The sequence below is a fragment of the Hordeum vulgare genome, unplaced genomic scaffold (assembly GCF_904849725.1).
Source record: "Hordeum vulgare subsp. vulgare unplaced genomic scaffold, MorexV3_pseudomolecules_assembly, whole genome shotgun sequence".
Lineage (NCBI taxonomy): Eukaryota > Viridiplantae > Streptophyta > Magnoliopsida > Poales > Poaceae > Hordeum > Hordeum vulgare.
In genome coordinates this window covers 60,635-74,285 of record NW_025422622.1, presented here as the reverse complement: position 1 = coordinate 74,285, position 13,651 = coordinate 60,635, and the positions used below count along the sequence as shown (strand labels likewise).

At 45.4% G+C, this 13,651-nt stretch overlaps 1 long non-coding RNA gene and 1 pseudogene across 4 annotated transcripts; one reads left to right on the top strand and one right to left on the bottom strand.

Annotated features, from left to right (window-relative positions):
• Positions 1-1,133: 1,133 nt before the first annotated feature.
• Positions 1,134-4,742, bottom strand: LOC123421390 (annotated as a pseudogene).
• Positions 4,743-7,587: 2,845 nt separating this feature from the next.
• Positions 7,588-13,651, top strand: LOC123421392. Of its 4 annotated transcripts, none has more exons than XR_006619696.1 (4): positions 7,588-9,079; positions 9,172-9,282; positions 11,350-11,460; positions 11,975-13,651. It is a non-coding gene; the product is annotated as an uncharacterized LOC123421392 (long non-coding RNA). The 4 variants fall into 4 exon arrangements; XR_006619695.1 differs by having other exon boundaries at positions 9,169-9,282; XR_006619693.1 differs by having other exon boundaries at positions 7,588-9,282.

The window sequence follows — 13,651 nt, the reverse complement described above, 5'->3', positions numbered from 1 at the left end:
GAATTCGTCCAGGTGTAGCAAAAGTTTAGTACATGTAGCTAGCATCGCAGATGTGGGATCTAAAATTCTATATGCTCCTGGTCCGGACTTTAATTGAATAACATTTGTGATAGTTACAGAACCTTATTGTTTCAAACTATGTGATGAGTACATATGAAACTTGGAAAATCACCGCAACAAATTCTTCATGTGCCTGTGTCTCCGACGGAAAATCTTCCCCATAACAAAACGAGCTGCCACAATCACCCCAACAAATTCTAGATTGAACCTTGATCCATCAAAAATCACATGAACTGAACCATGCATTTGTTCTAGGCTAATTAGCCCCCTAACACATATCCTGCAGAATAATTAACCTGTTCCTCACGGTAGCTAACACTTAGAGCACTAACAATCGCATGTGAAGACCACATTTGATCATCAATTTAAAATGTTTTCCCCGAAATGTCATATAACTTATTTAAAGAACTTTACCACATAAGTGATACGTTATTTACATAATGTTTGTGATGGTTATAGTAGAACACTTGCTCGCACACTTGAGAGGGCCACTGTGCGAGTTAATCAGAAAATATATGTAATAGAATGAAATAATACTTTTTTGTTAAGCAATGGAAAATCGTATTATTTAGATTTACAAGAAGTTTAAACAAACCTTTTTATTATCAACAGAATGAGACATGAGAAAGAACATTAAAAATAAATAAGTGTATTTGTTTGTGCCAAATGAATGGAACATTATGTAGAAAAAGTTAATTTTTTTAAACTATACGTGGATGCTGTTAAATATTTAATTTAATTAAAGGTGCAAAATTTATTTTCCCACGTTGTTACTTGTGATTCAAATAAGCAAACCCATATGTATATAAGAAATAGAAATTACCAACGCATATGTATTGTCTGCCTGTTTCTTCAACCGAAAATCTTCACCCTATAGCAAACTGATCGAGGAGGCGAAAAATTCTTGGTTTAACCTCGATGATCTCCATCGAAAATCACATGAAGCGAACCATGTAATTGTTCTGGGCTAATTACTTAGCCCCCTAACACATATGCCTAGCTCCTGATTGACGTTAGCTAACACTAAGCCTAAACGACACTAACTATAATTTATTCCTTGGTTCATGTGGGGATCAGCAGGTTGCCTGCACGGTGAGCACGCCGGAGTCACACCCGGACCCGGCGCGGAAGTCCTCCGTGTGCCGCACCGTGCACGACTCCTTGCCGACGCACGCTGCCGTGAACGCCGCCAGCGCCGCCTTGGACTCGCAGCCGCCCTGGTACGCGCCGCACTTGCCGCGCGTGACGCCGAGGCTGGCCACGTCCACGCTGGAGATGGTCCTGCCATGGCTGCACGCCAGCGCCACCTCGTCGCCGACCTCGGCGGCCTCCGCGCACGCCGCCCCGACAGCGACGGTGTGGAAGCTCACCCTCGTCGGGTCGCCGCCGGCCTCCTCGAACAGCACCATCGTGTTGGGCTCGCCGGCCTTGAGGAACGACCGTGGCACATGGTAGAACCTCTGGGACGGCTCGTTGCAGCCAGTGAGGCACTTCTGCCCGTCGCCATCCGCCATGAATGTGCCGCGGTAGTCGCACCGCCGGCAGCCGTCCATGTCCGCGGCGACGTATGACGGCCAGTAGCGGCCCAGGTTGTTGCCGTTGACCCACACCACGCCCTTGCCGAGCCCCAGCAGGTCCGCCACCACGGGCTCCTCACCGATGGGGGCCTCAAAGGTCGCCTTGTACCAGGTGAAGGGGCGGTGCACCGGGATGGTGCCGCCTCTCCATTGGCTGCGGTCCTTGGCCTTGTCGAGGTGGGTCTCCCTGTACTCGCCGGCGAGGCCGGCCTTGTAGGACCAGGAGCTGTTGGAGAGGTCGTAGGCGGTGGTGTTGGTGACGGTGTCGACGAGCTTCACCGCCCTCCCACGATGCCGGCGGGCATCATCTCGAACAGAGCACCATAGTTCTTGAGCCCGATGGTGGCGCTGAGGAGGGAGATGTAGTTCTTGCCAGAGTGGAGCTTCACCGGTGTCTCCATTTGGAAGACGAATCCGCCATTAGGAGCGTAGTGCCTCCCTGCATGCCAATTAATCAAATCAATTAACATTTAGCTTGATCAAGTTCATTAATCCATCAGTGTGCAAACCACTCAGAGTATATTGGGACGCTCACCAACAAGCTTGCCATTGACGAAAGCGTAGAGCTCATGGCCAGTCGTGTTCACGTGCAACTTGTAGTTCGATTCCCCCTTGTGCTCCAAGCTGCACATTTTGATCATCACCAGAGATTAATTTATATTTCAATCTTATGCAACAGTGTAGTTCTGTATTAAGCATCAAGATGTTTGATTACCTTGTCCTGTACCATAGGTAGTCGCTCTGGTCGCCCGACGTCGCGATCTGCTCGAGCAGCTCGTTCTTCCTGAAGTTACCCTTCTCGTCCGTCATGAAAGGATGGAGGTTCTCGGGCATCCACGACCAAGCAAGGCCATCCGTCACGGTTTCCACCCCCGGCCTCTTCACCATCACCGACGTCTGTGTCTTGATCTTGGCGCTGTTGTACGCGACGGTCTTGCAGTCCGGCAGGATGCTCACGGACCATGCGGGCACGACATGGGTTGCGCCGTCGTCGAGGGTCACATTGACCTCCTTGTCGTCGAACTTGTTGCTGATGAAGCAGGCAGAGGAGTTGTCCAGCGTGTACTTGGTAACCTAGTGTAGATATTGATGAACCAAATGGATCAATTTTGTTGTGAACACCATTAAAAACAGTGCTAGGATTTTTGTATTGTATGTGAATGCATGTTAGTTACCATGACGTTGGTGTTGCCCATGGTGGTGTCCTTGTAGTCCCCATGGAGTAGGATCTTCTCCATGGACTTGAGGACATTGTGGAGGTCCTTGAGGTGCCCGTATTTTGGCTGCCTGATGTTACCTGAAAACAAAAACATAAAAGGATAATGAATATGATTTGCATATTGACACTAATTATTAATTTACAAGATGCAAATAAGCTTGGGACGAATATATGAATTGAAGGAACAACAAGAGATGGTTCACGTACCGTACTCATCGAGAGGGGCATCGTAGTCATAGCTGGTTGTGATGTATGGGCCACCCGACGTGCGGCCAAAGTTGGTGCCACCATGGTACTGATCACATATAAATTGACGATCAACATGTCAAATGATGTAAAATTCAGTTCATGCCAGCCTGCTAGAGGATGGAAATTAATGTAGAAGAGAAAAGTATAGATTAGTTATAAATCAATCACCATGTAGTAGTTCTGGAGCGATCCTCGCGTCTGGAAGAACATGGCAACAGAGAAGGCGATGTCTTCGGCGGACCGGTGGAAATCAGGCTTGTCCCAGGCTTTGAACCTAATTATATATCGTGGATAAAATGTAAGAGCAATCTGAACTTCATTCAACATATAGTAGAACGTGCTAACCAATTTCGCGCATATGCATGTAGGTTCCATAAGAAAAAAAGAAGGAAAATTAATATATAAAGGTTGATCCAGGTATATATATATGTAGGGTACCAGCCAGTCCAGTTCTCAGTCCAGATCTTGGGGATGTCGGTCCTCTTGGGGAACCAGTCGTGGCAGTAGAAGCCGTTGCAGGTGTTGATCTAGTAATTAAGAAGACTTAGCATTGAGTTTTTTTTGTTTTACACTTGGGAAGAAAGAAGAATAATAATTGGTAGAGACAAAAATAGGAAAGATGAAAATGTGCATGCGCTGACCACGTTGGGTGGGACGTCTTGGTCCTGCTGGCACATGATCCACGGCACGCCTACGTTCTGCTTGTTGGCCATGGCGGCGCACCAGTGGATGTACTCAGACGCCGACTCGTCGTTGTTGAGCTTGTCCATGACGTTCCCGTACTCGTTCTCGATCTATATATGTAAATTGTTCACATATATATATGTTATATTCACTGATCCACTCTTTTGTCGACGACAAGTAGCTAGGAATGCAAGCTAGATAAGTTTCACATAATTAATATTAGTTAGTTACTACGTACCTGAGAGAGGATGATGGGGCCTCCCTGTCCGGCGAACATCTTGGCCTCCTTGAGCTTGTCGACGATGAGGGTCGTGAAGGTCTCCATCTCTTGCTGCAAGCATCAATAACTTGGTCGTATTTTGACCTCCAAGGAAAACCATTATATTGTTGGGAAGGATCTGCTAGCAGTGTGGGTACCTCGAAGGGGTTGTTGTGCATGCGGAACTGCATGCCGGAGATGTCGCGCAGCCATGCCGGCAGGCCGCCGTAGTTCCACTCGCCGCAGATGTAGGGGCCGATGCGGAGGATGGCGTACATGCCGGCGTCCTGGACCTCCTTGAAGAAGCGCACGATGTCGTAGCTGCCCTCGAAGTTGTACTGCCGGCGGCGAGGCTCGTGGCCGTTCCAGAAGACGTACGTCTCGATGGCGTCCAGCCCGCCCTCCTTGGCCTTCCTGATCAGATCCGGCCACATCTGCAGGCAAGCAACGATCGAGACTTACAATTCATTCATGGAAACTAAGACGAGACGATGGTGTATTCATCTGCTGCTCCGTGTGCAATGCATACCTCTGGCGTGCTCCTGGGGTAGTGGATGGAGCCGGAGATGAGGAGGCGGCGCTCGCCATCGATGACCATCGACCGGCCGTCGTACCCGACCTCAGTGCCGCTGGCGACGGCCGCGGCCGCCGCGAGGAGGAGGAGCGCAAGTGGTTGCCACGACACGCGCTCCATGGCGAGAAGCTGCTAGCTAGGGAGAAGAAAGGATGCACGCACGCACCGCCGGCCGTGTGTATTTATTGGGGAAAGAAAGATATATTGGCGTGGATTAGTAGGATAAGCAAAGAGCCACGCACGCACTCATGCGTGCAGCTAACAAACTGCGTTAGAGCCATGGATTAGTAGGATAAGCACGCGTGTGTATATGGAAGTGCATATTCACATGGACTCTTGTTTTAAATCAGATGGTCTATTCGTTTTATCTATTCTTTGATTAGGAAGGGAGAGAGTCGCGATGAGAGAGCACATGCATCTGTGAAAGTATGATTTGATCGAACTGTCTCTTTCATTGATGATCCATGAGGATTAAATACACAGGGAATTAACCGTCGCCACGAACGGATGCGTCCGCTCGTGGGGGTCGTGAAAAAACCGTCGCGTCGGTTGGCTAGCAACCCGCACGAAGCGGTTCTGTACAAGGGAGGATTATTCCCTAATTATTATAATTAGTTTAAAATAAATCCTAACACCCCCTAATCCTCGCTTGTCCTTGAGACCCATCATCTTTGAAATGTTCTCCTCCAAAACCCTGTGGAAAAAATTGAGAAGAAAACATACAATATGCCATGAAAAACTCCTTCTAAAACCCAGTGGGAAAATAAAGAGAAAATGACATATATCGTCCATGCTTGCATTGATATTGCCTCATTAAAAACCTTTCGTGAGAAACCATGTGGAAAAACTCCCTGTGGTAGAAATTCTGTAAGAAAGGTACAAGGACACGGAAGCTTCCTGTGGTAGGCCATTCAACCTAAAGCATTGTTTGAAATTGCATCAACATAGCCAAAAGTGAAAGTTGATTGAGAAATAATCCCAACCGAAGAGCTTCTTGCAAGCCTATGATCACTCCTAGCTTGCGTGCCCTACAAATACATCCACAAATGTGTTGATTAATTCATAATTCCTTTAATTTTGTATTGATAAGTTTCGAAAAAAATCAATTTCGTGAATTAGACTACGTACTCTGCCCATCGAAAGGCGTTGTCCAAGGCTTGGAGAGAGCCTCCAACGTATGGAGTCGGAGGGTTATCTCCAGTGGCAATCCACCATCCCACCGGGATCCTTACTGCATTGAGCCCGTTTACCGCCATGAAGCATGGAATCAACAAAGTTGAACTAAGCACATGCTCTATAAAACCCAGATTGAGGGAGTACTACCTATGTTACTCCCACTATGGGTAGTATCAAGGAGAGGTACTTCCTCCTTCTTGGTGTATAGGTCATCTTAGGTTGTGCATCGCGGCCAAGACGAAGAGAAAAAAAAGAAAAAAAAATGTTAATTTTTCTAATTAATACCATTGCATGCAATGAATTGATCGCTGCTGTTGTGGACACTGTGCCTTTTATAGGGACAAAATAATAGCAACAAAAGGAGAGGTAGACATGAAGAAAAAACTTATACCAACAAAGTTGATGGTCAAATTTATAGGGACTAGTCGGGTGTCCACCATCAGACGAGGGAGGAACACGGGACGAGGTAGACATGAAGAAAAAACTTATACCAACAAAGTTGAACGTCTTCTTAGTTTCGTAGTCCCTTCGTTTGGAATGGATGTATCTAGGTTTATTTTAGTTGTAGATACATTTATTTTTATTACTTTTACGACAAGTAATTCCAGACGAAGGGAGTATATTTGTATTGAACATGTTTATTAGGTTTTACATTTAGATTTATATATAATAGGTGAAGGAAGTTTAGGCTAGAATCGTTAAACGGGATATACAGAGAGCAATGAGCATGATCCACGTGACGTGAAGTGTATGTCGTTGGATTCGAAAAAATGAATGGACCAAATGGAAGGAGGGGATCGATCCATGAGAGCTCAACGCTGACCAATCAGAAGCATTCGTCGATGACGAAAACCTTCTATGGCTCGCGCGCTCTTGTTGGTCCGCGCCAGAAGGAAAATTCGTTTCGAACCGGCGCGTACAGGCCCGCCAAGACCACATGAAATTTTTCATGGTTTTGAACTATTGCAGCGGGCAGGCCCATCGGTGCCAATTAAAAATGATTTTTAAGATAACCAAACACCAACCAGTAGAGACGATAGGCCCTCCTTCCCGATTCCCAACCAACCCCGCCCCCAACCCCAACCCCAACCCCATCTCATCCCCATCCCCATCCCATCCCCATCCCCATCCAGCCGCCAATGACCACCTCCCTCTCCGACAACCGGCGAGCTCCCCACTCCCAGACTCGTCGGCGACCTTCCGGCCTCCGCCTTCTACGCCACCCTTCTCTCCCTACACCCCAGATCGAATCCAGCAGCTCAGGACGAAACCCTAGCTCGATGCCATGGCCACACCAGCAGCAGTCCCTCCCTCCCTAGCCCGCGGCCATGGCGACCTAGCAGGCAAGAGGAACCTGAACCCTATCACCGGCCATGGCGAGCGTGGAAGGCACCATGGGAGAGGAGGCATGTGCTGCTGCTCAAGACCCTAAACCAGAAAGGAAGTAATAAGCTGCTCCGACCCATCTCATCCTCTCAGATTTCCTCAGATTTGGTACAAGAAAATGATCCAGCTCATTAGAGTAGTATTTTTCTGCGACGTTGCCTATTTTGTTGTTGAACTGGCCCTATTATTCTGTCAAATGAGTCTTTTTGTTTTTCCTTCTTTGAAATGAAGCATATTGCTTTCGAGTGCTAGACATCACGGAGCTGTTCTATTCTTTTGAATGACTTGTAAGAAGGAGCCAACCATTTGCCAGCTCTATTATAGTTGTTCAAAACGAAAAAAAAAACAGGTTCTTGCCTACCTGAAAGATCTTTACAAAAAAATGATTTGTTATTCGCATGATCTCATCTGGTTTGGCGCCTCCCTACAATCTCACTAGAGTACGACTACTATTTTTCTCTGAAGTTGCCTATTTTGTGTATAGTGCTAGACATTATGAGCTGCTCTATTCTATTTTGTGTACATCTAGTTTGCCTCTATCAGTATTCTTTTTAAGAAGGCCGCGCATGTCTCTCCAAAATCTTCAACTTTCGGTCTCGTAATATTTCTGTAGGCTCTTCCTCACCTCACCTTTTCTCTCTCCCTGATCGAGCACCTTCGCCATGGGAGAGGAAGGTTGTTTCATCCGCCTGCTGTACTGCTGCTCTAGGGGACATGCACCTGCTTGTTGTGCTGCTGCTCTGTACGCCATGGACATCCCTCCTCTGGTTCTCCTCGCTCGTCAAGGTAGTAAGCTGCTCTAACCCATCTTCCCCTCTCAAATTCGGTACAAGAAAATGATTTTTGTAACTGGACATCAAAAGCAGAACCGGTGTGTGTTGTTGGTCAAGCAAGAAGAAAGAAAAAAGGCATCCGTTGCCTGCAAAACAAATCTGTGTGTGTGCTGCTCTCCTCCTCCTCTGTTTTTGCTTGTGTCAATTTGCTCCAACAGCTTGCGCGCGTGTGTGCATCCATTGGGAGAGAGAGAGGCTCTTGCCAACACCTCTACAATCTCACCGGAGTTCTATTTTTCTGTGATGTTGCCTATTTTGTTGTTGAAATTGACCGTATCCCTGTGTCAAATGGATATTTTTTCCTCCATTGAAATGAAGCATATTGCTTTTGAGTGCTCACATTGACATTACTGTGGAATAAAATGTTCATTATATGCTCTTCTGTTGAATAACGTGTAAAACAGGTCCAGCCATTTGCCAAGTCTATTATATTTGTTCTAAAAGAAAAGAAAAAAAAAACAGGTTCTTGCCTATCTATAGTATATGTGTTTTCAAAAAAGCTGTATCTTTTTCTTCGAGAGAGATGCACTTCTGTATCAACATTCTTTTTAAAAAGTGACACATGTCTATCCAAAATTTTGAACTTCATGGCCTCGTATAATTTCTTGAGTTGGTGAAAGTAATTGCCGGATACTGAGAGTAACCACAACAGATAAATATGTCATCAAACCACCATGTTCTACCCCATTTTGGAGGAACAAGATTAAAGTCATACCAGCAGAATTAACTACATGAAAGGTCCATCCTTTTCAGGAAAAACCCACCGTGCAGCCCTACGAGCAAGTTCATGAGCAGAAGGATTGAGCTCAATCAATAAATTTGAATACTGGCTAGGCACACATCCACACGGAAACCAGTACTAGATCGAACAGTATTGACCATGGGTTCAGGTTGACAATGGTCATAAACCTCTCATCACTTTGGTATGTTGATTGACCTCTTTTTTGCACTGCATGTGCAGGTGCTAAACATTGGTACGTGTTGGTGGGGCTCGACAAGCTCACCCAGGGAGGGCACCCCCAAGCTGAACTCCATGGAGCCCCGCTCCAGCGTCTAGGACAGGTCTTTGTTACTGGATCCATTACTAGGACATGATTTCTTCTTTTCCTTCTCCATTTGAGATCAACATTCGTTATGTCCTTCTTGTGCAGCAGCAGCAGGATTCCATCGGTACACGAGATGACAAGGGGTTCATCGAGGTGTGTGGTGGTAGGCTCTTTCGTTGGACCCGCTGCCTGTTCGGCATCGGCTCCATAACAGTCATGGTTAGCTCCTCTCCTTCCCCTGCTCCCCTCTGGTTGCGCTCGGGTAGAACAAATACCTGCTTCATTTATATGATAGATGATAATATATGGAACATGTACGTATGGCTTCTTCAGTCTGAATTCGTGTATTTGACTCCTGCTTATATGTAAGAGCATCTATAGCAGACCTCGTATAAAGCCGATCCGCAAAAGTCGTTTGCAGTTCGCGGAAAAACCCTTTTGTGGACCGGCGTGTGCGGCAAAATATCCTTTTATGAGGGTCCATTTTACGGGGTCTGCTGGGCCGCCGCCCACGCTGGCCTGCGAAATCTATTATTTCCATTGCATTTTCAGGCATGAAAACACATTTAGTTGCTTCTTTATTTTCTTCAAAGGCATTGGATACATCATAATTCACCAAATTATTGCTAAAACAGCAAGACCAAAAAAAACAAGAACCACGATTAGACATTTTAGAAGATATCCAACTTCCATAACTGCTCCCACTAGTTGGATCAACATCTTCTCCATGCATTCATTGTTGATCCAGGGGTTCTTCATCTTGCATTCTTCATTCTTCGGCTTTGATTCTAAACAATTAGACGTTGATTCACCTCTAATATCTATTCTAATTGCACATGCAGCTGCATCGTTAGGTTCAATTATACTAAGGAGTGCACGAACATCTATTAAGTTTCTTTCTATCAATAGATCGATGTATTCTTCTTTCCAATACCAAAATTAGCATCTACCTTCCTACACAGATGAACACCTCAATAAGCTACCATAATTTAACCAAATAAGTTGACAAAGCAGAAGAGGAAGAAGGGCATACCCCGTCGTTTCTGCATTTGAAGAATACCCATCCGAGGTGCTGCCGTGTGTTGGATGTGAGCCGCAACACTGTTTCTAGGCAGTCATCGCACTCTATGAGTGGCATCGGCAAGCCGAGCCCAAGCGATGGCCGGAAGAGTCCTTGCCGGCAAACCGACGCCAGCAACTAGAGGATGGAACCAGTACCTGCATGCGGCGCTCGCGCTTTGCCGAGGCTGTGCGGGGTGCTCCCGACCAATCCATGGCTTTGGTGCAGCCAACGGTGGCTGGAAAAGCCAATCTGGTGGTCGCGACAAAACAACCACCGATTTGTAGCTTTCCGGTAAGCCGAGGCACGAGGGCGTGGTGGAGGCCGATCTTGGGACTGCGGCGGCCCACCGTCATGATCCGGACGGCTGGTACGGCCGGAATCGAAGGCGGCACCCGGCGGCGGTAGGTGGGGGAAAAGCGCGGGTGAAATGTCCCACCAACTAACCGCTTAGATATATACAGGGCACCGACGGGGTGGGCGGAAGAACCTGCATTTTCGCGGGTTAGGGTGGGCATTTTGTCGCGCCCCGCAAAAAAAAATTACGGGCCGGACGCGGTAGTGGGGTCTGGTCTAGCAGCATTTTCCGCCTTGACCTGTATTTTGGCGGTTATTTTGCGGGTTCGGCCCTTTTAGGGGGTCTGCTAGAGATACTCTAATAGTACTATGGTGACCATAGGTTGCCATGAGCCCATGACATGGTCATCTATCAAGACCTAAAATATTTGAGAGGTCAACCTGGAAGACTGAATTTGTGCATGTAGCAGCACTCTCCAGTCTCGCGAGCATCAAGTTAATTTTGCAAGTACGATTCCTCGTGCAATTCTGGCTAGACTTGGATCACCTGAAACGAAAAATTACTTGAAGAAATAAATAACGGTCTGCATACATCCGAGTAATCAACTAGTTAATTGTTTGTCGGGTCAACATGTGAGAAATAATTCCAAGGCATGTGGAGGACTTTGTTTCCATTTTTCAGTTAGCCGCATGGTTGATCTGGTTCATTTGCAGTAGTACACATACAAGTTGTCAAAACTAGCGCCTTTCCTGCTCCACTGCCAGTGATAGCAGCAGTAGTCTCACTTTAGATTGTTGGACGTGTGACACTAGCTGTACCCATGCTTGTGACGTTCAATACTTTAAATTTCAGTATCGGCCATTTCCTATTTTCGGATTGTTATCATAATACTTTGACATGGAAATAATGTTTTTTTTTCAATTTACAGAACCAACTAGCCTGTCCTTCCATTTGTGGTATTGATGGCCATGGACCACGGTTCTAGTAGTCGGCAAAGCACGTATCTACTAACTGCTCCTATCCAGGATGCGTGCAAAAGGTGTCACATCATCGCGTTCCTATTCTCATCCCCCCGGCAAAACATCATTGTACACAATGTTGATGCAACAATTGCAACTTGCAAGCTCTATACTAGTTTCAATGGAACCTGGGACTAGCATAGGCCCTGGGACTAGCCGGGGTCCAAACATATATTTTATATTCAAATACAGTTGGAGTGAATCATCATGTCTGTGTTGCTGGGTTAGTGTAGAATATAGCCCATTCTTTCTAAATTAGAGACTTGGTGGCTGGAGTAGGCACTATGTAAACTGGGCATCCTATCATTATTCGGATTCAGGAAAAACAGTATAGCTCAACATGTGAATATATGTCCAGTTCTTTTTGGTTTTCATGTAAATGGTGATAATTTGGAATATATCAAACCATAGCCTGTCCTTACACGATTACACACTTCCCATGTCCATTAGCCTGCTCATGTTTGTTACTACTTCCTAATATATATACATGTTGGTCTTTGTCAGTGTCATGAATTAAATTGTTACATTGTCAAGGTTCCCCTGGAGGTTGGGGCACACCGTGGATGGCTTAAACCCGCCCTTCTTCAGTTACATTCTAGATTGTGGTGCTGATCTCAGTCAGGAAAAGGAAGAGAACATTATTGTTCTTCATCTGTCCGTGAAGAAAGGTACTAGCAACTGCTACTACAACCTAGTACAAGAACTTCCTTTTATCACACTTGCTGCTGCTTTTTACTAGAATTGTCACATATGAGTTGCCATTTGTTATTTTCGTTTTGTTTTGGGGGCCTGCTATATTATAAATACCAAGTTATACCTGAGTTTTTGTCAAAGTATTACTTGAAAGTACAAATGAATTTTGAATGAGTGGAAAACTTAGTAGTAGGCTCATTTTATTAGTTTTCTTCAGTACGATCATGCCTTGTTTTCGTATCATTTTGTTTATGTTGGCAGAATTATTGCACATAATTATAGTTCACATATGATGTTGCATTCGGAAATCGATTTGAACTCATTGAGATGCTCAAGGAGTCACAAACACTCGTCTTGCAATGCAAGCACTTGTGCTGATGACCATCCATCCTTGGTACATTTAATTACATGGCAATTTCTAGGATTCTGGGTTGCGCTGATGGTCTCTAATGCAAGCACTTGTGCTTCTCGTGGTGATTATGGTAAAATAATTAGTGGATTTAGCCCTCAATTTTAGTCCTATGAGTTTTTGTCTTTTGCCGGGTATTGTGTTGCATGCGCTGGAGTGTTTCCCTTGTCGACGTGCTGGGTAATGTGTGTGCTGGTTGCAGTTGGTCCTTGGTTGATCTCCATGCCAGTGGTTGGAATGTTTTGGCTGTGTGATATGTGTGATGGTTTACCAGGCTTTGTTATAAAGAAGCCCCTTATGGCATGTCCTCTAAAACACTATAACTCTGATTCGTCTACTAGTGATGACATGGTTGTTTGATTCCTAGGGTTGTTATCAAATTCTGGCATGTTCTGTCCTATGTACCCTAACAGTGCATTCCTGATATCAATCGTTCCTATGATCATGTACAGTTCATTTGGTCATTTTCACTGTTGCTTGATCATCTATTGTTGCTCGATTGTCTAAATCTTCTTGATTTGGAAAGCTAGACATGCTATTTCCTAACTGCTAGCTCCATAACAGAACATGTATTTCTTTTCACTCATTCATGACTCTCATTTTAATGGGTTTTGTCAATGAAACAATGCAAGATAGGAGTGGGATCACTGAATTGTTTTACATAGATTAGATGACCGGCCGATTGCTATTTTGTTGTGTGCATGTTTACTGGACACATACATTACACTTTTTTTAGCTTGCTCATTATAGACTGGACATTGGTCATGTGGAAGGACTAGCAGACGGATGGCTGCTTGCCCATCCTAGCAAACATGGTGAGCTTCCCCCCTCCTCCACATCTGCATAGCACGCACAGTTTGTATGTTTTGGTTTTCTCGCGTGATTTGAGAACAAAGGCGCAAGCATGGTTCAAAGTAGACTACTCTCCTCTGCTGGTATGGTCACTCGGTTCTGAACTTTAAATTGTATATAATCTTAAAGTGGAGTAATCCCCTGTATCAAATCTGACTTCACCATGATTTGAGTGGAATAATAAGAAGAATATGCATAGCTTCTTGTTGTTAGTTTGTTTGGCATAAAAATTAACATGCGGTGACAATTCTTTTGTT